Source organism: Cherax quadricarinatus, chromosome 32 (assembly GCF_038502225.1).
Source record: "Cherax quadricarinatus isolate ZL_2023a chromosome 32, ASM3850222v1, whole genome shotgun sequence".
NCBI lineage: Eukaryota > Metazoa > Arthropoda > Malacostraca > Decapoda > Parastacidae > Cherax > Cherax quadricarinatus.
The window spans coordinates 32777006-32803038 of NC_091323.1; the positions used below are offsets into that span (position 1 = coordinate 32777006).

Sequence of the window (26033 nt, forward strand, 5' to 3'; positions counted from 1 at the left end):
CACGGCAGTGCTGTCATGTTCCCCGTCCCATCATACGTGTGACCACGGCAGTGCTGTCATGTTCCCCGTCCCATCATACGTGTGACCACGGCAGTGCTGTCATGTTCCCCGTCCCATCATACGTGTGACCACGGCAGTGCTGTCATGTTCCCCGTCCCATCATACGTGTGACCACGGCAGTGCTGTCATGTTCCCCGTCCCATCATACGTGTGACCACGGCAGTGCTGTCATGTTCCCCGTCCCATCATACGTGTCACCACGGCAGTGCTGTCATGTTCCCCGTCTCATCATACGTGTGACCACGGCAGTGCTGTCATGTTCCCCGTCCCATCATACGTGTGACCACGGCAGTGCTGTCATGTTCCCCGTCCCATCATACGTGTCACCACGGCAGTGCTGTCATGTTCCCCGTCCCATCATACGTGTGACCACGGCAGTGCTGTCATGTTCCCCGTCCCATCATACGTGTGACCACGACAGTGCTGTCATGTTTCCCGTCCCATCATACGTGTGACCACGGCAGTGCTGTCATGTTCCCCGTCCCATCATATGTGTAACTACAGCAGAGTGTTGTAGTGAATACCTGGAGTTACCTGGAGTTTACCTGGAGAGAGTTCCGGGGGTCAACGCCCCCGCGGCCCGGTCTGAGACCAGGCCTCCTGGTGGATCAGAGCCTGATCAACCAGGCTGTTGCTGCTGGCTGCACGCAAACCAACATACGAGCCACAGCCCGGCTGATCCGGAACTGACTTTAGGTGCTTGTAATACGTGACGGATGTGTAGCAGTGATGTCTGCCGGTGATGTGTAGCAGTGATGTCTGCCGGTGATGTGTAGCAGTGATGTCTGCCGGTGATGTGTAGCAGTGATGTCTGCCGGTGATGTGTAGCAGTGATGTCTGCCGGTGATGTGTAGCAGTGATGTCTGCCGGTGATGTGTAGCAGTGATGTCTGCCGGTGATGTGTAGCAGTGATGTCTGCCGGTGATGTGTAGCAGTGATGTCTGCCGGTGATGTGTAGCAGTGATGTCTGCCGGTGATGTGTAGCAGTGATGTCTGCCGGTGAAGTGTAGCAGTGATGTCTGCCGGTGATGTGTAGCAGTGATGTCTGCCGGTGATGTGTAGCAGTGATGTCTGCCGGTGATGTGTAGCAGTGATGTCTGCCGGTGAAGTGTAGCAGTGATGTCTGCCGGTGATGTGTAGCAGTGATGTCTGCCGGTGATGTGTAGCAGTGATGTCTGCCGGTGATGTGTAGCAGTGATGTCTGCCGGTGATGTGTAGCAGTGATGTCTGCCGGTGATGTGTAGCAGTGATGTCTGCCGGTGATGTGTAGCAGTGATGTCTGCCGGTGATGTGTAGCAGTGATGTCTGCCGGTGATGTGTAGCAGTGATGTCTGCCGGTGATGTGTAGCAGTGATGTCTGCCGGTGATGTGTAGCAGTGATGTCTGCCGGTGAAGTGTAGCAGTGATGTCTGCCGGTGATGTGTAGCAGTGATGTCTGCCGGTGATGTGTAGCAGTGATGTCTGCCGGTGATGTGTAGCAGTGATGTCTGCCGGTGAAGTGTAGCAGTGATGTCTGCCGGTGATGTGTAGCAGTGATGTCTGCCGGTGATGTGTAGCAGTGATGTCTGCCGGTGATGTGTAGCAGTGATGTCTGCCGGTGATGTGTAGCAGTGATGTCTGCCGGTGATGTGTAGCAGTGATGTCTGCCGGTGATGTGTAGCAGTGATGTCTGCCGGTGATGTGTAGCAGTGATGTCTGCCGGTGATGTGTAGCAGTGATGTCTGCCGGTGATGTGTAGCAGTGATGTCTGCCGGTGATGTGTAGCAGTGATGTCTGCCGGTGATGTGTAGCAGTGATGTCTGCCGGTGATGCTCCCGCTGTCTTCAACAACGACCTGAAGATATACATAGCTGTTGATTATCTGAAATTATGAATTATCTTCTAAGTAAATAATATTAATTTCTTGCATAAATGCTGTAATTTATTTATATAAGAAATAACATTTATTTTTTAGCAGCAAATAAATACCATATATGTAAGATATTATAGTTGAGATATATTTTTAAGCCTCTGACTTATTTAAATAAAGGTAATAATAAATTAAAACTGTATAAAATGCTGACTTCTAATTTACTAACTTCAAGTGAACGACTATCAAGGTGACGTGAAGAATATATACTCTGTGAGGTGTATATCTCTTAGTGTATATATGGTAAGGCTATACTTAAGTTACAAACAGCCTTAATGACCTTCGTGTAGTCGACAGGCTTTAAACTTCATTAACCAGCTATTAAAGTCAATACCCACCTTAGAGTTACATTACGCTCTTAAAAATCCCAGAGTGAGAGTCACTGCTCCTGAGAGAATGCACACTCTGTCTTATCGTCTGGCCAAACTGAAAAACAATCTTCCTTCTCTTATCAAAATGTTGATAATAACTTCATCACCGCCATCAATCATTTCGTTTTGGGAACAATTTTTGGGATCCATCGTCAGACAGCTCTCTAGGTTACAATCACCAGCTACTCAGCTAAATGACTAAAATCTGGAAGTTAGTTGACTGCATTTAGATTCCCCCCCAAATACTGAGTCACCTCGGCGACCACAAGATACAGTACACTGAACGACTGACGTCCACTACTTCCCATGTGGTTAAACTCAGTCATTAATGCCAGAATTCATTCTTTGATGATTGTAATGTTTACGCTTGAGTCCAAGACACTTTCTGACTTACAAGTGCCGTTTAAAGGCTCTTTTTCCAGGGGTGAAGCCATGTGTGGGTTTTTGTCCAGTACATCTGTGCTTCAGGCGAGGGGTGAAGTGGATTGCTTTTTCTGACACTGAAGATACTCAGTCAGCCTCTTCTGACACTCTGAAGATACTCAGTCTGCCTCTTCTGACACTCTGAAGATACTCAGTCTGCCTCTTCTGACACTCTGAAGATACTCAGTCTGCCTCTTCTGACACTCTGAAGATACTCAGTCTGCCTCTTCTGACACTCTGAAGATACTCAGTCTGCCTCTTCTGACACTCTGAAGATACTCAGTCTGCCTCTTCTGACACTCTGAAGATACTCAGTCTGCCTCTTCTGACACTCTGAAGATACTCAGTCTGCCTCTTCTGACACTCTGAAGATAGTCTGCCTCTTCTGACACTCTGAAGATACTCAGTCTGCCTCTTCTGACACTCTGAAGATACTCAGTCTGCCTCTTCTGACACTCTGAAGATACTCAGTCTGCCTCTTCTGACACTCTGAAGATAGTCTGCCTCTTCTGACACTGAAGATACTCAGTCTGCCTCTTCTGACACTCTGAAGATACTCAGTCTGCCTCTTCTGACACTCTGAAGATAGTCTGCCTCTTCTGACACTCTGAAGATACTCAGTCTGCCTCTTCTGACACTCTGAAGATACTCAGTCTGCCTCTTCTGACACTCTGAAGATAGTCTGCCTCTTCTGACACTCTGAAGATACTCGTCTGCCACTTCTGACACTCTGAAGATAGTCTGCCTCTTCTGACACTCTGAAGATACTCAGTCTGCCTCTTCTGACACTCTGAAGATACTCAGTCTGCCTCTTCTGACACTCGGAAGATACTCAGTCTGCCTCTTCTGACACTCTGAAGATACTCAGTCTGCCTCTTCTGACACTCTGAAGATACTCAGTCTGCCTCTTCTGACACTCTGAAGATACTCGTCTGCCTCTTCTGACACTGAAGATAGGCTGCCTCTTCTGACACTCTGAAGATACTCAGTCTACCTCTTCTGACACTCTGAAGATGCTCAGTCTGCCTCTTCTGACACTCTGAAGATACTCAGTCTGCCTCTTCTGACACTCTGAAGATACTCAGTCTGCCTCTTCTGACACTCTGAAGATGCTCAGTCTGCCTCTTCTGACACTCTGAAGATACTCAGTCTGCCTCTTCTGACACTCTGAAGATACTCGTCTGCCTCTTCTGACACTGAAGATAGTCTGCCTCTTCTGACACTCTGAAGATACTCAGTCTGCCTCTTCTGACACTCTGAAGATAGTCTGCCTCTTCTGACACTCTGAAGATACTCAGTCAGCCTCTTCTGACACTCTGAAGATAGTCTGCCTCTTCTGACACTCCGAAGATACTCAATCTGCCTCTTCTGACACTCTGAAGATAGTCTGCCTCTTCTGACACTCTGAAGATACTCGGTCTGCCTCTTCTGACACTCTGAAGACAGTCTGCCTCTTCTGACACTCTGAAGATACTCAGTCTGCCTCTTCTGACACTCTGAAGATACTCAGTCTGCCTCTTCTGACACTCTGAAGATACTCAGTCTGCCTCTTCTGACACTCTGAAGATACTCAGTCTGCCTCTTCTGACACTCTGAAGATACTCAGTCTGCCTCTTCTGACACTCTGAAGATACTCAGTCTGCCTCTTCTGACACTCTGAAGATACTCAGTCTGCCTCTTCTGACACTCTGAAGATAGTCTGCCTCTTCTGACACTCTGAAGATACTCAGTCAGCCTCTTCTGACACTCTGAAGATACTCAGTCTGCCTCTTCTGACACTCTGAAGATACTCAGTCTGCCTCTTCTGACACTCTGAAGATAGTCTGCCTCTTCTGACACTCTGAAGATACTCGTCTGCCACTTCTGACACTCTGAAGATAGTCTGCCTCTTCTGACACTCTGAAGATACTCAGTCTGCCTCTTCTGACACTCTGAAGATACTCAGTCTGCCTCTTCTGACACTCGGAAGATACTCAGTCTGCCTCTTCTGACACTCTGAAGATACTCAGTCTGCCTCTTCTGACACTCTGAAGATACTCAGTCTGCCTCTTCTGACACTCTGAAGATACTCGTCTGCCTCTTCTGACACTGAAGATAGGCTGCCTCTTCTGACACTCTGAAGATACTCAGTCTGCCTCTTCTGACACTCTGAAGATGCTCAGTCTGCCTCTTCTGACACTCTGAAGATACTCAGTCTGCCTCTTCTGACACTCTGAAGATACTCAGTCTGCCTCTTCTGACACTCTGAAGATGCTCAGTCTGCCTCTTCTGACACTCTGAAGATACTCAGTCTGCCTCTTCTGACACTCTGAAGATACTCGTCTGCCTCTTCTGACACTGAAGATAGTCTGCCTCTTCTGACACTCTGAAGATACTCAGTCTGCCTCTTCTGACACTCTGAAGATACTCAGTCTGCCTCTTCTGACACTCTGAAGATACTCAGTCTGCCTCTTCTGACACTCTGAAGATACTCAGTCTGCCTCTTCTGACACTCTGAAGATACTCAGTCTGCCTCTTCTGACACTCTGAAGATACTCAGTCTGCCTCTTCTGACACTCTGAAGATACTCAGTCTGCCTCTTCTGACACTCTGAAGATACTCAGTCTGCCTCTTCTGACACTCTGAAGATACTCAGTCTGCCTCTTCTGACACTCTGAAGATACTCAGTCTGCCTCTTCTGACACTCTGAAGATACTCAGTCTGCCTCTTCTGACACTCTGAAGATAGTCTGCCTCTTCTGACACTCTGAAGATACTCAGTCTGCCTCTTCTGACACTCTGAAATCAGTCTCGACTTCTCCGGGTTTTTCGTCAGTTTATTGTAGAATTTATGATGTATTCTTGAGAATGTAATTTTGAAACCATCCACTAGCCTTAAAACCATCCACTAGCCTTAAAACCATCCACTAGCCTTAAAACCATCCACTAGCCTTAAAACCATCCACTAGCCTTAAAACCATCCACTAGCCTTAAAACCATCCACTAGTATTAAAACCATCCACTAGTATTAAAATCATCCACTAGTATTAAAACCATCCACTAGTATTAAAACCATCCACTAGTATTAAAACCATCCACTAGTATTAAAACCATCCACTAGTATTAAAACCATCCACTAGTCTTCAAACCATCCATTAGCCTTAAAACCATCCACTAGCCTTAAAACCATCCACTAGCCTTAAAACCATCCACTAGTCTTGAAACGTTCCACCAGCCTTGAACAAATGCCAGTCCCGCTCCACTCTGCCCTGACCTACATATATCCGGCTCAAACTGCCGGCCTCTCCACCAGTATATCCGGGTTATATTACATGCATTTCTTCCACAATATCCAGGATGAGTTTCAAACCAGGCGATGTTTTGCCCCCTTGCTGGAGCGAGACGTTTCAGACTCGTTAGTGTGACTTTGTCAGATGAACGATTTGTTACGTGTTCTCTACACTGTGTTCTCTACAGTGTGTTCTTTACACTGTGTTCTCTACACTGTGTTCTCTACACTGTGTTCTCTACAGTGTGTTCTCTACAGTGTGTTCTTTACACTGTGTTCTCTACACTGTGTTCTCTACACTGTGTTCTCTAGACTGTGTTCTCCATCCCAGACTTTATTTCGTTTTGTTTCGTGTTGAAACATAATTTCGTGTGTCATGCTGCGTGTATCTTGCTTACTATAAACCTTCGTGAGACTGCATAATTGATAGAAAAATACTCTCTCTCTCTCTCTCTCTCTCTCGACCACTGTTGTACCTGATACATTTAAAATTACATTTTGGGACGATTAATGAGGTAGAACCTCGGTGGTTCTATTAGGCTTTGGTACTGTATTTTGTGAAGGAATGGTCCTCACTCCTGCCCAGGTGAGGGTAAACATGACATGACACTGTGGCACGACACCCCCATTCTCATTCTGCTGACATCACGGCTCCAAGATTGATTTCCTTCGCTCCTGAAGAACGCTAGACAGAATGTGATGCTCAACGCACATACCCCTATGGGAAAAGACGAGAAAATGTAAACTAGAAAGAGAGAGAGATGCTCCTTCTACTGCAAAGGCAAAGAATCACAGACCTTCTCAAGGTTAGACTATCTGAAATGCGGAAGGAAACACTGACTACAGAAATAGAAAATACTGAACTTAAGTTAAATAAATCTTACAAGTTCCATGAGAGACAGGAGGAGCTAAAAGCCATGAATGAAGTTGAAAGAAGTCCCGAATATTTTTTTCTCAGGTGGGACTCACGCTGATGAAAGCAAAGAAATGAGTAAGCTACTGAAGTCTCAATTCAACTCTGTGTTTAGTGAGCTGTTAATCAGACTTAAAATCCTGTCAACATCTCCAAAATTTCTGGCATAACCCTAACACCACTGGACTTCGAAAAAAAAAAATATGCAGTCTGCTCAAGACCCAGACTCTTGGAGCTCCGTGCAAGAAACCCTTTCGTGTGTCTCATTGAGAGGGAGTCTTGACACAGAGGTCACCCTACAGTCGTTAAAAAAAACGGATACAGCCTCACTCCACAACGGTGGCATTAACATCCCACATCATAGAAATATTTGACAGGGTTCTAAGAAGCAAGATCAATAACCACTTGGATTAACAACAACTGCACAGGAAGAGAGAGAGGCAAGAAGGGCTGTAAGTAAACAGGGAGAGAGATACAAGAATGGCTGTTGGTAGACAGGAAGATACAGACAATAGAGGATGAGTGGCTTGACCTTTTTGAGAGAGGTTTAAAAAAGTATTTTTCGTCATACAGTAACGAAATTTTCAGCATCAGTCCCGCCGGCACTACTACTGACACGATAACACCAAGAAAAGTGAACCAAGCGGCCAAGAACCAAGATGATGGCCAGGAGAAATGGAGAATCTTCTGATAAAGGAAGTCACTAGACGACCTATCAAGGTGTTCAAAACTATAAAGAGAAAGGGTCCAAGGGGAGAATTATGTCATAGTATTTACATTTTGTGTTTTTTTCCAACATTAATTTAAATGTAGGAGTAGCGTGTACTGTGAAGAGTTGTTGGTGTACTGGGTACGTCACACGGAGGAGTACGTCACACGGAGCAGTACGTCACACGGAGGAGTACGTCACACGGAGCAGTACGTCACACGGAGGAGTACGTCACACGGAGCAGCACAAGCACCTCTGCTACAACAGCTCAGTTTTAGAAACAGCAATTTCTTTAAAATTAATACATATGTAACTCACCGAAACTAGGATTCGAACCCATGGTTAGCCAGTGTTAAAAGTAGCAGGCCAGTGCGTTATCCTCGGGACCATGCCGGCCTAATAAGATTCAACTAAGTGTATTTCTATACACACTAGGAAGGTTGGCATGGGCCACCACTGTGACCACAAATGCAGGATTTTAAAGACTAAGATTACACCAATATGGCTGTGGCGAGCTCTAGCTCAAGTACCTTCAAAGCTGTAACACTCGCGTTATTCCAGTTTTTTTTGTTACTATTCGGTAACAAACTGCTAAATGCTCGCTGGAACAGCGCTGTAGCGACTTTTCTTAATTATACGACGCTTTTTATTGTATCTGGAATATCATGAGGCAGAATGACCTTTCTCGTTTAATTTTAGTATATTTATTGAGGTCATGTCTCTGGTCAAGCCGACGTTTCTCATATAGGCAGTGTTGTACCCCAGGATGATGTGTTGTACCCCAGGATGATGTGTTGTACCCCAGGATGATGTGTTGTACCCCAGGATGATGTGTTGTACCCCAGGATGATGTGTTGTACCCCAGGATGATGTGTTGTACCCCAGGATGATGTGTTGTACCCCAGGATGATGTGTTGTACCCCAGGATGATGTGTTGTACCCCAGGATGATGTGTTGTACCCCAGGATGATGTGTTGTACCCCAGGATGATGTGTTGTACCCCAGGATGATGTGTTGTACCCCAGGATGATGTGTTGTACCCCAGGATGATGTGTTGTACCCCAGGATGATGTGTTGTACCCCAGGATGATGTGTTGTACCCCAGGATGATGTGTTGTACCCCAGGATGATGTGTTGTACCCCAGGATGATGTGTTGTACCCCAGGATGATGTGTTGTACCTCAGGATGATGTGTTGTACCTCAGGATGATGTGTTGTACCCCAGGAAGATGTGTTGTACCCCAGGATGATATGTGTTGTACCCCAGGATGATGTGTTGTACCCCAGGATGATGTGTTGTACCCCAGGATGATGTGTTGTACCCCAGGATGATGTGTTGTACCCCAGGATGACGTGTAACACCCAAGGATGATGTGTTGTACCAAAGGATGATGGGCTGATTAATGGTTGCCATGTCCGAAATGTTGTATATAATTCTGTTGTCTTCACATTATGCCCTTGAAATCTATCAATTTGTATTGATAAAGTCACTGGATGGCGAAACGTCTACGATAAAGGTGCCCAGATGCTGCACGTATCTCAATTCTTCATGTTGTTTCCCTGGGAAAACAGATATATTTCTTCTGGCATTGCGCTGGTAACAAAGCATCTGCAAAAAAATAAGAGTTAATTGGAAAAAGTTAATGCTAGGCTGTGTTAATAACTGGAAAGTCTGAAGGGACTGTCAGAAACTGAGGAAATTCAGTCAGTGGAGGAAAGAAAGTGTGGAGTGTGACTCGTTGGTGTTGCTTGACTGGACGTCTGCAACTGATTCAGTAAACTGGAAGTTTCTTAGTTATGGAATTTAGAGCTGAGTGTGGTGGAGTTAGTACTCAGTATACTCACAGTGCAGTGTGGTGGAGTGAGTTAGTACTCAGTATACTCAGAGTGCAGTGAGGTGGAGTGAGTTAGTACTCAGTATACTCAGAGTGCAGTGTGGTGGAGTACGTTAGTACTCAGTATACTCACAGTGAAGTGTGTTGGAGTGAGTTAGTACTCAGTATACTCACAGTGCAGTGTGGTGCAGTACGTTAGTTCTCAGTATACTCACAGTGCAGTGTGGTGGAGTACGTTAGTACTCAGTATACTCACAGTGCAGTGTGGTGGAGTGAGTTAGTACTCAGTATACTCAGAGTGCAGTGTGGTGGAGTGAGTTAGTACTCAGTATACTCACAGTGCAGTGTGGTGGAGTGGGTTAGTACTCAGTATACTCACAGTGCAGTGTGGTGGAGTGAGTTAGTACTCAGTATACTCACAGTGCAGTGTGGTGGAGTGAGTTAGTACTCAGTATACTTACAGTGCAGTGTGGTGGAGTGAGTTAGTACTCAGTATACTTACAGTGCAGTGTGGTGGAGTGAGTTAGTACTCAGTATACTCACAGTGCAGTGTGGTGGAGTGAGATAGTACTCAGTATACTTACAGTGCAGTGTGGTGGAGTAGGTTAGTACTCAGTATACTCACAGTGCAGTGTGGTGGAGTAGGTTAGTACTCAGTATACTCACAGTGAAGTGTGGTGGAGTGAGTTAGTACTCAGTATACTCACAGTGCAGTGTGGTGGAGTAGGTTAGTACTCAGTATACTCACAGTGCAGTGTGGTGGAGTAGGTTAGTACTCAGTATACTCACAGTGAAGTGTGGTGGAGTGAGTTAGTACTCAGTATACTCACAGTGCAGTGTGGTGGAGTGAGATAGTACTCAGTATACTTACAGTGCAGTGTGGTGGAGTAGGTTAGTACTCAGTATACTCACAGTGCAGTGTGGTGGAGTGAGATAGTACTCAGTATACTTACAGTGCAGTGTGGTGGAGTGAGATAGTACTCAGTATACTCACAGTGCAGTGTGGTGGAGTAGGTTAGTACTCAGTATACTCACAGTGCAGTGTGGTGGAGTGAGATAGTACTCAGTATACTTACAGTGCAGTGTGGTGGAGTACGTTAGTACTCAGTATACTCACAGTGCAGTGTGGTGGAGTGAGTTAGTACTCAGTATACTTACAGTGCAGTGTGGTGGAGTACGTTAGTACTCAGTATACTCAGAGTGCAGTGTGGTGGAGTGAGTTAGTACTCAGTATCCTCACAGTGCAGTGTGGTGAGTGAGTTAGTACTCAGTATACTCAGAGTGCAGTGTGGTGGAGTGAGTTTGTACTCAGTATACTCAGAGTGCAGTGTTTTGGAGTGAGTTAGTACTCAGTATACTCAGAGTGCAGTGTGGTGGAGTGAGTTAGTACTCAGTATACTCAGAGTGCAGTGTGGTGGAGTGAGTTAGTACTCAGTATACTCAGAGTGCAGTGTGGTGGAGTGAGTTAGTACTCAGTATACTCAGAGTGCAGTGTGGTGGAGTGAGTTAGTACTCAGTATACTCAGAGTGCAGGGTGGTGGAGTGAGTTAGTACTCAGTATACTCAGAGTGCAGTGTGGTGGGGCGAATGAGTACAGTGAAGTGCGGTGTGTCTTCAGATGATGGGAAGATTGCTGACAATGATGCTACTGAAGATATGTGTTATACACGAATGACCTGCTTCCCTACTTTTGTTTGTCTGTATGACCTGCTTCCCTACTTTTGTTTGTCTGTACGACCTGCTTCCCTACTTTTGTTTGTCTGTATGACCTGCTTCCCTACTTTTGTTTGTCTGTATGACCTGCTTCCCTGCTTTTGTTTGTCTGTATGACCTGCTTCCCTACTTTTGTTTGTCTGTATGGCCTGCTTCCCTACTTTTGTTTGTCTGTATGACCTGCTTCCCTACTTTTGTTTGTCTGTATGACCTGCTTCCCTGCTTTTGTTTGTCTGTATGACCTGCTTCCCTACTTTTGTTTGTCTGTATGACCTGCTTCCCTGCTTTTGTTTGTCTGTATGACCTGCTTCCCTACTTTTGTTTGTCTGTATGACCTGCTTCCCTACTTTTGTTTGTCTGTATGACCTGCTTCCCTACTTTTGTTTGTCTGTATGACCTGCTTCCCTACTTTTGTTTGTCTGTATGACCTGCTTCCCTACTTTTGTTTGTCTGTATGACCTGCTTCCCTACTTTTGTTTGTCTGTATGACCTGCTTCCCTACTTTTGTTTGTCTGTATGACCTGCTTCCCTGCTTTTGTTTGTCTGTATGACCTGCTTCCCTACTTTTGTTTGTCTGTATGACCTGCTTCCCTGCTTTTGTTTGTCTGTATGACCTGCTTCCCTGCTTTTGTTTGTCTGTATGACCTGCTTCCCTGCTTTTGTTTGTCTGTATGACCTGCTTCCCTGCTTTTGCTTGTCTGTATGACCTGCTTCCCTGCTTTTGTTTGTCTGTATGACCTGCTTCCCTGCTTTTGTTTGTCTGTATGACCTGCTTCCCTGCTTTTGCTTGTCTGTATGACCTGCTTCCCTGCTTTTGTTTGTCTGTATGACCTGCTTCCCTGCTTTTGTTTGTCTGTATGACCTGCTTCCCTGCTTTTGTTTGTCTGTATGACCTGCTTCCCTGCTTTTGTTTGTCTGTATGACCTGCTTCCCTGCTTTTGTTTGTCTGTATGACCTGCTTCCCTGCTTTTGTTTGTCTGTATGACCTGCTTCCCTGCTTTTGTTTGTCTGTATGACCTGCTTCCCTACTTTTGTTTGTCTGTATGACCTGCTTTGTTTTCTTTGTATGACCTGCTTCCCTGCTTTTGTTTGTCTGTATGACCTGCTTCCCTACTTTTGTTTGTCTGTATGACCTGCTTCCCTGCTTTTCTTTGTCTGTATGACCTGCTTCCCTGCTTTTCTTTGTCTGTATGCAACATAGCTTGTTTTGGATGATTTATGCAGATAAAACGAGTAGCCGGTTTTCTTTAGGTAAATTGTTTTCTTAAAGCCGTTGGTGGTACCAATATTGTTGTTGAGACGCTAATATTAATGACCACAAAGCAGGTATTTTAGAATTTATAATCTCATACACGAATGCAAAATCTTGAAGCATTAATAAAAGCAAAGGGATCGAAAAGGCTCTGAAATAATAGTCAGGAATGACACCAGAAATAGCAAGTAATGCCTAGCTGAGAATAAGACTAACAGAATGCTAGGATTCAAACCTAGAAGTTGTGGGCACTGAATACTCTGTTTATTATCTATAATGCGCATGTTAGATCGTGTTTTCAATATGCCGTTTAGGTCTGATCTCTAAATTTCAGAAAGATATACTGGAGATGGTACAGAGAAGACCTACCAAGATGGTACCATCACTGGAGATGGTACAGAGAAGACCTACCAAGATGGTACCATCACTGGAGATGGTACAGAGAAGACCTACCAAGATGGTACCATCACTGGAGGTGGTACAGAGAAGACCTACCAGGATGGTTCCATCACCAGAGATGGTAAAGAAGACCTACCAAGATGATACCATAAATGGAGATGGTACAGAGACCTGCCAAGCTGGTACCATCACTGGAAATGATACAGAGAAGACCTACCAAGATGGTACCATCACTGAAGATGGTACAGAGAAGACCTACTAAGCTGGTACCATCACTGGAGATGGTACAGAGAAGACCTACTAAGATGGTACCATCACTGGAGATGGTACAGAGAAGACCTACCAAGATGGTACCATCACTGGAGATGGTACAGAGACCTACCAAGCTGGTACCATCACTGGAGATGGTACAGAGAAGACCTACCAAGATGGTACAGAGAAGACCTACCAAGATGGTACCATCACTGGAGATGGTACAGAGACCTACCAAGATGATACCTTCAATGGAGATGGTACAGAGAAGACCTACCAAGATGGTACCATCACTGGAGATGGTACAGAGATCTACCAAGATGGTACCATCACTAGAGATGGTACAGAGAAGACCTACCAAGATGGTACCATCACTGGAGATGGTACAGAGACCTACCAAGATGATACCATCAATGGAGATGGTACAGATAAGACCTTCCAAGATGGTACCATCACTGGAGATGGTACAGAGAAGACCTACCAAGATGGTACCATCACTGGAGATGGTACAGAGAAGACCTACCAAGATGGTACCATCACTGGAGATGGTACAGAGATCTACCAAGATGGTACCATCACTGGAGATGGTACAGAGAAGACCTACCAAGATGGTACCATCACTGGAGATGGTACAGAGACCTACCAAGATGATACCATCACTGGAGATGGTACAGAGAAGACCTACAAAGATGGTACCATCACTGGAGATGGTACAGAGACCTACCAAGATGATACCATCAATGGAGATGGTACAGAGAAGACCTACCAAGATGGTACCATCACTGGAGATGGTACATAGAAGAGCTACTAAGATGGTACCATCATGGAGATGGTACAGAGAACAGCTACCAAGCTGGTACCATCACTGGAGATGGCACATAGAAGAGCTACCAAGATGGTACCATCAATGGAGATGGTACAGAGAACAGCTACCAAACTGGTACCATCACTGGAGATTGTACAGAGAAAAGCTACCAAGCTGGTACCATCACTGGAGATGGTACATAGAAGAGCTACCAAGCTGGTACCATCACTGGAGATGGTACAGAGAAAAGCTACCAAGCTGGTACCATCAGTGGAGATGGTACAGAGAAGAGCTAGGAAGCTGGTACCATCACTGGAGATGGTACAGAGAAGAGCTACCAAGCTGGTACCATCACTGGAAATGGTACAGAGAACAGCTACCAAGCTGGTACCATCACTGGAGATGGTACATAGAAGAGCTACTAAGATGGTACCATCATGGAGATGGTACAGAGAACAGCTACCAAGCTGGTACCATCACTGGAAATGGTACAGAGAACAGCTACCAAGCTGGTACCATCACTGGAGATGGTACATAGAAGAGCTACTAAGATGGTACCATCATGGAGATGGTACAGAGAAGAGCTACCAAGCTGGTACCATCACTGGAGATGGTACAGAGAAGAGCTACCAAGCTGGTACCATCACTGGAGATGTACAGAGAAGAGCTACCAAGCTGGTACCATCAATGGAGAGAGCACAGAGAAGAGCTACCAAGCTGGTACCATCACTGGAGATGGTACAGAGAAGAGCTACCATGCTGGTACCATCACTGGAGATGGTACAGAGAAGAGCTACCAAACTGGTACCATCAATGGAGATGGTAGAGAGAAGAGCTACCAGGCTGGTACCATCACTGGAGATGATACAGAGAAGAGCTACCAAGCTGGTACCATCACTGGAGATGGTACAGAGAAGAGCTACCAAGCTGGTACCATCACTGGAGATGGTACAGAGAAGAGCTACCAAGCTGGTACCATCACTGGAGATGGTACAGAGAAGAGGTACCAAGCTGGTACCATCACTGGAAATGGTGCAGAGAACAGCTACCAAGCTGGTACCATCACTGGAGATGGTACATAGAAGAGCTACTAAGATGGTACCATCATGGAGATGGTACAGAGAAGAGCTACCAAGCTGGTACCATCACTGGAGATGGCACATAGAAGAGCTACCAAGATGGTACCATCAATGGAGATGGTACAGAGAACAGCTACCAAACTGGTAACATCACTGGAGATTGTACAGAGAAGAGCTACCAAGCTGGTACCATCACTGGAGATGGTACATAGAAGAGCTACTAAGCTGGTACCATCACTGGAGATGGTACAGAGAAGGGCTACCAAGCTGGTACCATCACTGGAGATGGTACGGAGAAGAGCTACCAAGCTGGTACCATCACTGGAGATGGTACAGAGAAGAGCTACCAAGCTGGTACCATCACTGGAGATGGTACAGCGAAGAGCTACCAAGCTGGTACCATCATTGGAGATGGTATAGAGAAGAGCTACCAAGCTGGAACCATCACTGGAGATGGTACAGAGAAGAGCTACCAAGCTGGTACCATCACTGGAGATGTACAGAGAAGAGCTACCAAGCTGGTACCATCAATGGAGAGAGCACAGAGAAGAGCTACCAAGCTGGTACCATCACTGGAGATGGTACAGAGAAAAGCTACCAAGCTGGTACCATCAATGGAGAGAGTACAGAGAAGAGCTACCAAGCTGGTACCATCACTGGAGATGGTACAGAGAAGAGCTACCAAGCTGGTACCATCACTGGAGATGGTACAGAGAAGAGCTACTAAGCTGGTACCATCACTGGAGATGGTACAGAGAAAAGCTACCAAGCTGGTACCATCAATGGAGAGAGTACAGAGAAGAGCTACCAAGCTGGTACCATCACTGGAGATGGTACAGAGAAGAGCTACTAAGCTGGTGCCATCATTGGAGATGGTACAGAGAAGAGCTACTAAGCTGGTGCCATCATTGGAGATGGTACAGAGAAGACCTACCAAGCTGGTAACATTACTGGAGATGGTACAGAGAAGAACTACCAAGCTGGTACTATCACTGGAGATGGTACAGAGAAGAGCTACCAAGCTGGTACCATCACTGGAGATGGTACAGACAAGAGCTACCTAGCTGGTACCATCACTGGAGATGGTACAGACAAGAGCTACCTAGCTGGTACCATCACTGGAGATGGTACAGATAACAGTAACTCATCTCTTACTATCACTACGAAACAAACCAGATGGCAGATGGCATTGATAGTTCCTTAGTTTTCAGGAGGCAACAGCTGAAAATTTGAGACTTGTCTGTGAAAAGCTGACGAAGAGACGTATGGAGAGTGTGTCTGTACGTCTGTCGCTGCGTCACTCGTGACGCTGATCGACGTTGTACATTTTTTCACTCATCAAGAAGGGTTTATTGATCTTAGTAAAGAACTCGCATCATAGAAACTAGATCTGGCAACCCCTTCCTTAGATAAAGCCCGACTAGATCTGGCAACCCCTTCCTTAGATAAAGCCCGATGACTTCCCTGTTCGCCAGGGCGCTGTGTGGCCCCTAAGGGTAGCTGAGGCTATGGAGATATGAATATGTCAGTACGCTGTGACTCACGAAATCGTAATGACACGACTGCAAACAAATCATAACACGGGCGGGGATAGAATCCGCGATCAGTCGTTAAATTCCAGACTCTCTGATCGCGGGTTAAGTCCCCGCCTGTGGTATGGTTTTTTTCATTAGGCTGCGTTTTAATATAAGATATTTTTTAGTGATGGTGAGAGTTTTTCGTGATGGTAGACTTGAATTCATTGTGGTTAAAATTTGCCGAGATCTTTATTGAGAAGAAAGTGTTCAGTGTCTCGCTGTTATAAGCAGAAAACATTGGGGACTTGTATAGGTTAATATTCTTAGAGAAGTCGCCACTTGGGCTAAATTAGTCTCTTTGACGAGTGAAACTAAATCAAGATTATTGGCTGTGTAGGATATGGGACTAAAGTAACATATATATCTTTGCATCTTGTTTTAATTGATCTTATATAACGTAGACTAAGAGAACGTAAAGAAGGTGCAGTAAACTTGTAATGATACTACTGTCTTTATGACGACACGTTCACTCGAAGGATAAGTAATGACAGCAATAAAAGATTGGATATTAGTTTGGAGTGAGTATGGAGGAAGAAAATGTATTGAGACATTTGGGAGTGGCCTTGTCGGCAGATGGGTTTAAGGTGAACCACAGAACAAAAGATGGTTAAAAGGTAGATGGCGTTAGTTAGTTGTTGAGGCATCTGTGGAAAGTTGTTTATCAATGGAGGTAAACGATGAATCTGCCAGAGTATATTAGTGCATGAACTTTAACAGGGGTGTGAGGAGTGGGTTTTGAACGTTTAGGCGAGGAGGAGGAGGCTAGAGGTAGTGGAGATGTCATGTTTGAAGGTAATGCTTTGTGCGAATATTACGTACGGAAATTGGATTGTAGAAATTAGAATAAGTGTGGGGTTAGCTATGGAATAATTCCGAGGGCTGAGATGGGTTGGTTGAGGAACTTTTGTCATTAAGGAAGACAGAGCAGAAGGATGTCCAAGAATTAATATAAACCAGGTTGGAAGGCAGGGGGTGGCAGGGGCCGCCACAGGGAGGGTTGGAGGGAGGGCGCAAAGGAGGTTTCAAGCACTAGGGGCTTGAGCATTTAGCAGGTTTGTGTGAGAGTCTTGCATGCAAGTGAAAACTAGTGGCTTTATACCTTGAAGTGCTAGTGAAGCATGAACCTGGCAACATTTATGAAGGGAATCAGAGAACAGGCTGGTAGCCGGAGGAGGTGGAAAGTACAGTGCCTGCACTCTGAAAGACAGGTGGAAATATTTCAGTTTAGAGCATCATTTGAATTCTGGTGTTCGCGCACTACTGGCAAGACAGCTATTGAATGTATAATGGTAAAGTTTTTCCTCACACACACACACACACACACACACACATACACACACACACACACACACACATACACATATATATATATATATATATATATATATATATACATATATATATATGGGTGTGTGTGTGTGTGTGTGTGTGTGTGTGTGTGTGTGTGTGTGTGTGTGTGTGTGTGTGTGTGTGTGTGTGTGTGTGTGTGTGTGTGTGCGTGTGTGTGTGTGTGTGTGTGTGTGTGTGTGTGTGTGTGTGTGTGTGTGTGTGTATGTGTGTGTCATGTTTAGTTGAACGTTTAAGGATTAAATCCATACCCTTTTTGTGACCTTGTGACCTACTGTGGCTCTACGACCTTTTTTCTGTCACCAGTTGACCTTTCCTGCGAACAGCTGACATTTTCTTTGTATTTTCTTAGATCATCAATGTTCATCATAGTCGCCATTAGCACCACAAACTTACAGTATTATCACAACATTCTTTATCACCTTCATCATTTTCGCAGTCATTATCACCACCATCGCCGCCTTCAGTATCACCACCATAACCACCATTAGTGGTAGTATATCAAGCCAATATACCAAGCACCATTATTGTCCCATAGCACCATTATTCTTCTGTATCTCCCTTACTCTTAAATCTATCGTTTCCTTACGTAAATCCATTTGCGTCTCAGGTATTTCCTTACGAGTTAATACTCTCTGTAGTTTCCTGTCTACATCTACGCAACTTCTGCAGCTGTCAAAACTGGGCAAGAAACAGGCAGGTGTAAGTCTGAAGGAAGGCACTCGGCATTTGAATGAATAATTGAGGTTGGAGTAACCCAGTGGTCGCTACAACACACTGATCGACCAAGCCAGTGTTTGCTGCCTGCAGGAACGCATGGTAGATCTCTAGTCTGTCTACTTCTCTACTGGCTTGTCTACTTATCTGCTCTACTGCTTAAGTAGGTCTGCTCTACACAAGCCTTCCTGCTAACCTCAGCAGGTGATACTGCTATCTGCCTTCCTGCGTAGGTGACCTGCTGCTACCTGCCTCCTGCTTAGGTGATCTGCTGCTACCTGCCTCCTGCGTAGGTGACCTGCTGCTACCTGCCTCCTGCTTAGATGACCTGCTGCTACCTGCCTCCTGCTTAGGTGACCTGCTGCTACCTGCCTTCCTGTGTAGGTGACCAGCTGCTGCCTCCCTTCCTGCGTAGGTGACCAGCTGCCTCCAGTATGATCTTGTATCTACATCCAAGTGTTATTAATAGTACTATTTATTGTTGCTACTACTACTGTTACAGCTACTACCACTGCTAAATCTACTACTACTACTACTACTATTTCTACTAAAATCTTAATATTTAACTTCACAGGGCTACTCTTGGTTAAATTTCTAAACCGTCTACTTTCAATGTCCGCAACAACTGCGTGCTCTCATGACCACTGTAAAAACGTGCAAAGTTACGTGAGGCGAGACTAATCATAACTTGCTAATAATTCTCTCGTCAAGTATAGGTGTAGCAACAAGTGAAGGTGGAGGTGAAGGAATGAAGGAAGGAAGGAGAGACATGCGGAGACAACAAGAGAATTTGTACCCTGTGTTTCACATCATAATATTCAACATCACACAGACTAACCTTCAGCTTGTCTAGTTATTTCTAAAATTGACAAAAAGGGAAGAAAATTAACTGATTCGGCACTGATACTTCCTGACCCAGAAGGTAACTTTCGGTAGTTGGGAACTTTAACTCCCTTGTTCTTAAGCACACATTGCCCCTTGACCTGGCACACTGCCCCTTGACCTGGCACACTGCCCCTTGACCTGGTACACTGCCCCTTGACCTGGTACACTGTCCCTTGACCTGGCACACTGCCCCTTGACCTGGTACACTGTCCCTTGACCTGGCACACTGTCCCTTGACCTGGTACACTGTCCCTTGACCTGGCACACTGCCCCTTGACCTGGTACACTGTCCCTTGACCTGGTACACTGTCCCTTGACCTGGTACACTGCCCCTTGACCTGGTACACTGCCCCTTGACCTGGTACACTGTCCCTTGACCTGGCACACTGTCCCTTGACCTGGTACACTGTCCCTTGACCTGGTACACTGTCCCTTGACCTGGCACACTGTCCCTTGACCTGGTACACTGCCCCTTGACCTGGTACACTGTCCCTTGACCTGGCACACTGTCCCTTGACCTGGTACACTGTCCCTTGACCTGGCACACTGCCCCTTGACCTGGTACACTGTCCCTTGACATGGTACACTGTCCCTTGGCCTGGTACGCTGCCCCTTGACCTGGCACACTGCCCCTTGACCTGGTACGCTGTCCCTTGACCTGGTACGCTGTCCCTTGACCTGGTACACTGTCCCTTGACCTGGTACACTGTCCCTTGGCCTGGTACACTGTCCCTTGACCTGTTACACTGCCCCTTGGCCTGTTACACTGCCCCTTGACCTGGTACACTGCCCCTTAACCTGTTACACTACCCTTTGACCTGGTACACTGCCCCCTGACCTGGTACACTGCCCCTTGACATGGTACACTGTCCCTTGACCTGGTACGCTGTCCCTTGACCTGGTACACTGTCCCTTGACATGGTACACTGTCCCTTGGCCTGGTACACTGTCCCTTGACCTGTTACACTGCTCCTTGGCCTGTTACACTGACCCTTGACCTGGTACACTGCCCCTTGACCTGTTACACTGCCCCTTGACCTGGTACACTGCCCCTTGACCTGTTACAATACCCCTTGACCTGGTACACTGCCCCCTGACCTGGTACACTGCCCCTTGACATGGTACACTGTCCCTTGACCTGGTACACTGTCCCTTGTCCTGGTACACTGTCCCTTGTCCTGGTACACTGTCCCTTGTCCTGGTACACTGTCCCTTGGCCTGGTACACTGTCCCTTGTCCTGGTACACTGTCCCTTGTCCTGGTACACTGTCCCTTGACCTGGTACACTGTCCCTTGTCCTGGTACACTGTCCCTTGTCCTGGTACACTGTCCCTTGGCCTGGTACACTGTCCCTTGGCCTGGTACACTATCCCTTGTCCTGGTACACTATCCCTTGTCCTGGTACACTGTCCCTTGTCCTGGTACACTGTCCCTTGACCTGGTACACTGTCCCTTGTCCTGGTACACTGTCCCTTGTCCTGGTACACTGTCCCTTGACCTGGTACACTGCCCCCTGACCTGGTACACTGCCCCTTGACCTGTTACACTGTCCCTTGTCCTGGTACACTGTCCCTTGTCCTGGTACACTGTCCCTTGACCTGGTATAAGCTGAGGTCACACTTAACGCCTTCTCGTAATATGTCCTCTCCGCTTATTAATGCTGCTGTTTATCTTGTACTCTGTATACATAAAAATGTTTGATCTTCAAGAAAAACCTTATCTTAGTTAAGATTCTGCAAGTGTTGTTACTTTCATCAGCAGTTGTGGTAATCTTCACGCAGACGAGAATAACGAAAGAAACACTGCTGACGAAGAGGAAGAAGAATTCTTGACATAATAACAAGGCTGCAGCCCATCACTAAAACACCTAAACTCATGAAAACAAAGTAAAGACGACGTTTTGCTTCGTCTTGGACCATTATCAGGTGAAGAAACTGCTGGTCAGTGGTGTTGAGGAGAGGCGCTAGACTTTAGCTTACAAGTGAAGGATCTGCGGTGACTTCTTAACTCGCCTTCTCTCCTTCAGGCACTCCTACCGAGACACCAGGACGGTAGGAGTGTCAGAGGAAGGAGGTAGTCCTGTTGTTAGTGACTGTAATGTGCTGGTTATGGAGTGTGCATTCTGTGACACACACAAGAGAGGACCTAGCAGCAATCAGCGAAGAGGCGGGGCCAGGAGCTGTGAATCGACCCCTGCAACCACAAATAGGTGAGTACAAATAGGTGAGTACAAGAACTGGACTCGAGTTTGGGAACTGGGGACTGTCTACCAGATAAGTTATTTTCAGTATGCTGTGGGAATAATTCTGTTGTTTACTTGGTGCTTCAGACAATGATATCAGGTGGGCGAAAAGTGTTGATTCGCTGTTGCAAACATTAAAGAATGATGCACAGATAACTCGTGCATGAGAGACTGGATCTCATGGTGACGTTTCGGTCCGACTCGGACCATTAAATAGTTGAAGAATGAGATACTTGTACAACATTTGAACATCTTTATTGAGGAAACGTTTCGACAGTCAGTGTCTTCTTCAGTCCAATATTGGACTGAAGAAGTCCACTGAAGAACCCACTGACTGGCGAAACGATTTCTGAACCATTGCATCACATTAACAAGTTACACAGAAGCACGAAGGGAAGGGACCCAGAAAGATACTGTACACATGCAGTACGTGGGATTCTGAGTGTTGTAAAGGAATTGAACACCATTTTCAGTGTACGCTGATACAGTGGTGAGATTAGATAATGATTCTTATCTTTTTTTTTTTTTGTACATTTAAGGTAACTATTGAATAATGGGATTAAGCTTGTTAACATGTTTAATGTTATTCTGGGAAGAATTATTTTTTATCGTTGGTAAATAACTTGATTTATAATGTGATGAGGTTAACTGTCTAAGTGATTTTTAGGGTTTTACTTCTGGTAAAAATTTGGTGCCTGTTCGGTTTATTGAGTTTGTTAATGTTGCTGCTGATACTGCTGTCTCTGCTGCTGTTGCTGTCTCTGCTGCTGTTGCTGTCTCTGCTGCTGTTGCTGTCTCTGCTGATGTTGCTGTCTCTGCTGCTGTCCATGCTGCTGTTACTGTCTCTGCTGCTGTTGCTGTCTCTGCTGCTGTCATTGCTGCTGTTACTGTCTCTGCTGCTGTTACTGTCTCTGCTGCTGTTACTGTCTCTGCTGCTGTTGCTGTTTCTGATGTCTCTGCTGCTGTTGCTGTCTCTGCTGATGTTGCTGTCTCTGCTTCTGTTGATGTCTCTGCTTCTGTTGCTGTCTCTGCTGCTGTTGCTGTTTCTGATGTCTCTGCTGCTGTTGCTGTCTCTGCTGCTGTTGCTGTTTCTGATGTCTCTGCTGCTGTTGCTGTTTCTGATGTCTCTGCTGCTGTTGCTGTCTGTGCTTCTGTTGCTGTCTCTGCTTCTGTTGATGTCTCTGCTTCTGTTGCTGTTTCTGATGTCTCTGCTGCTGTTGCTGTCTCTGCTTCTGTTGCTGTCTCTGCTGTTGTTGCTGTCTCTGCTTCTGTTGCTGTCTCTGCTGCTGTTGATATCTCTGCTGCTGTTGCTGTTTCTGATGTCTCTGCTTCTGTTGCTGTCTCTGCTTCTGTTGCTGTCTCTGCTTCTGTTGCTGTCTCTGCTTATGTTGCTGTCTCTGCTGCTGTTGCTGTCTCTGCTGCTGTTGCTGTCTCTGCTTCTGTTGCTGCTGCTGTTGATGTCTCTGCTGCTGTTGACGTCTCTGCTGCTGTTGCTGCCTCTGCTGCTGTTACTGTCTCTGCTGCTGTTGCTGTCTCTGCTGCTGTCATTGCTGCTGTTACTGTCTCTGCTGCTGTTACTGTCTCTGCTGCTGTTACTGTCTCTGCTGCTGTTGCTGTTTCTGATGTCTCTGCTGCTATTGCTGCTGTCTCTGCTTCTGTTGCTGTCTCTGCTTCTGTTGATGTCTCTGCTTCTGTTGCTGTCTCTGCTGCTGTTGCTGTTTCTGATGTCTCTGCTGCTGTTGCTGTCTCTGCTGCTGTTGCTGTTTCTGATGTCTCTGCTGCTGTTGCTGTCTCTGCTTCTGTTGCTGTCTCTGCTTCTGTTGATGTCTCTGCTTCTGTTGCTGTCTCTGCTGCTGTTGCTGTTTCTGATGTCTCTGCTGCTGTTGCTGTCTCTGCTGCTGTTGCTGTCTCTGCTGTTGTTGCTGTCTCTGCTTCTGTTGCTGTCTCTGCTGCTGTTGATATCTCTGCTGCTGTTGCTTTTTCTGATGTCTCTGCTTCTGTTGCTGTCTCTGCTTCTGTTGCTGTCTCTGCTTATGTTGCTGTCTCTGCTGCTGTTGATGTCTCTGCTGCTGTTGATGTCTCTGCTGCTGTTGCTGTCTCTGCTTCTGTTGCTGTCTCTGCTGCTGTTGATGTCTCTGCTTCTGTTGCTGTCTCTGCTTCTGTTGCTGTCTCTGCTGCTGTTGCTGCCTCTGCTTCTCTTGCTATCTCTGCTTCTGTTGATGTCTCTGCTGCTGTTGCTGGCACTGCTTCTGTTGCTGTCTCTGCTGCTGTTGATGTCTCTGCTGCTGTTGATGTCTCTGCTGCTGTTGCTGTCTCTGCTGCTGTTGCTGCTGTTGCTGTCTCTGCTGCTGTTGCTGTTTCTGATGTCTCTGCTTCTGTTGCTGTCTCTGCTTCTGTTGCTGTCTCTGCTTCTGTTGCTGTCTCTGCTTCTGTTGATGTCTCTGCTACTGTTGCTGTCTCTGCTTCTGTTGCTGTCTCTGCTTCTGTTGATGTCTCTGCTTCTGTTGATGTCTCTGCTTCTGTTGCTGTCTCTGCTGCTGTTGATGTCTCTGCTGCTGTTGATGTCTCTGCTGCTGTTGCTGTCTCTGCTTCTGTTGCTGTCTCTGCTGCTGTTGATGTCTCTGCTGCTGTTGATGTCTCTGCTGCTGTTGATGTCTCTGCTGCTGTTGATGTCTCTGCTGCTGTTGATGTCTCTGCTGCTGTTGCTGTCTCTGCTGCTGTTGATGTCTCTGCTGCTGTTGATGTCTCTGCTGCTGTTGATGTCTCTGCTTCTGTTGCTGTCTCTGCTTCTGTTGCTGTCTCTGCTGCTGTTGATGTCTCTGCTGCTGTTGATGTCTCTGCTGCTGTTGATGTCTCTGCTGCTGTTGCTGTCTCTGCTGCTGTTGCTGTCTCTGCTTCTGTTGCTGTCTCTGCTGCTGTTGATGTCTCTGCTTCTGTTGCTGTCTCTGCTGCTGTTGATGTCTCTGCTGCTGTTGATGTCTCTGCTTCTGTTGCTGTCTCTGCTTCTGTTGCTGTCTCTGCTGCTGTTGCTGCCTCTGCTTCTGTTGCTATCTCTGCTTCTGTTGATGTCTCTGCTTCTGTTGCTGTCTCTGCTTCTGTTGGTGTCTCTGCTTCTGTTGATGTCTCTGCTTCTGTTGATGTCTCTGCTGCTGTTCCTGTTTCTGCTGCTGTTGCTGTCTCTGCTTCTGTTGCTGTCTCTGCTGCTGTTGCTGTTTCTGATGTCTCTGCTTCTGTTGCTGTCTCTGCTTCTGTTGCTGTCTCTGCTTCTGTTGCTGTCTCTGCTTCTGTTGATGTCTCTGCTACTGTTGCTGTCTCTGCTTCTGTTGCTGTCTCTGCTTCTGTTGATGTCTCTGCTTCTGTTGATGTCTCTGCTGCTGTTGCTGTCTCTGCTGCTGTTGATGTCTCTGCTGCTGTTGATGTCTCTGCTGCTGTTGCTGTCTCTGCTTCTGTTGCTGTCTCTGCTTCTGTTGATGTCTCTGCTGCTGTTTCTGTTTCTGCTGCTGTTACTGTCTCTGCTGCTGTTGCTGTTTCTGCTGCTGTTGATGTCTCTGCTGCTGTTGCTGTTTCTGCTGCTGTTGCTGTCTCTGCTGCTGTTGCTGTTTCTGCTGCTGTTGATGTCTCTGCTGCTGTTGCTGTCTCTGCTTCTGTTGCTGTCTCTGCTTCTGTTGATGTCTCTGCTGCTGTTTCTGTTTCTGCTGCTGTTACTGTCTCTGCTGCTGTTGCTGTTTCTGCTGCTGTTGACGTCTCTGCTGCTGTTGCTGTTTCTGCTGCTGTTGCTGTCTCTGCTGCTGTTGCTGTCTCTGCTGCTGTTGATGTCTCTGCTGCTGTTCTCGTTGCTGGAATTGTTAATGCTGTTTTTCCTTCTGCTATAGCTGAACCTCTTGTTGTTGTTGTTGTTGTTGTTGTTGTTGTTGTTGTTGTTGTTGTTGGTGGTGGTGGTGGTGGTGGTGGTGGTGGTGGTGGTGGTGGTTGTGGTGTGGTGGTGGTGTGTGTGTGTGTGTGGTGGTGGTGGTGGTGGTTGTGGTGGTGGTGGTGGTGGTGGTGGTGGTGTGTGTGTGGTGGTGGTGGTGGTGTGGTGGTGGTGTGTGTGTGTGGTGGTGGTGTGTGTGTGTGTGTGGTGGTGGTGGTGGTGGTGGTGGTGTGTGTGTGTGGTCGTGGTTGTGGTGTGTGATGGTGTTATTTGAACTCAGTTTGGGTCTGAGGATCGAATCTGCATAGAAGCAGATAGCATGATGTGATTCCTGTGTCATATGGACCACACACAGATCTTCGTTTATC

At 46.4% G+C, this 26033-nt stretch overlaps 1 long non-coding RNA gene across 1 annotated transcript in view; it reads right to left on the reverse strand.

The window, feature by feature from the left end:
• Positions 1–1760: 1760 nt before the first annotated feature.
• Positions 1761–26033, reverse strand: part of LOC138853515 (uncharacterized) — a 102540-nt gene continuing 78267 nt past the window's right edge. Inside the window, exon 4 of the long non-coding RNA XR_011392688.1 lies at positions 1761–1894. This is a non-coding gene — a long non-coding RNA (uncharacterized lncRNA). The remainder of the gene's footprint in view (positions 1895–26033) is intronic.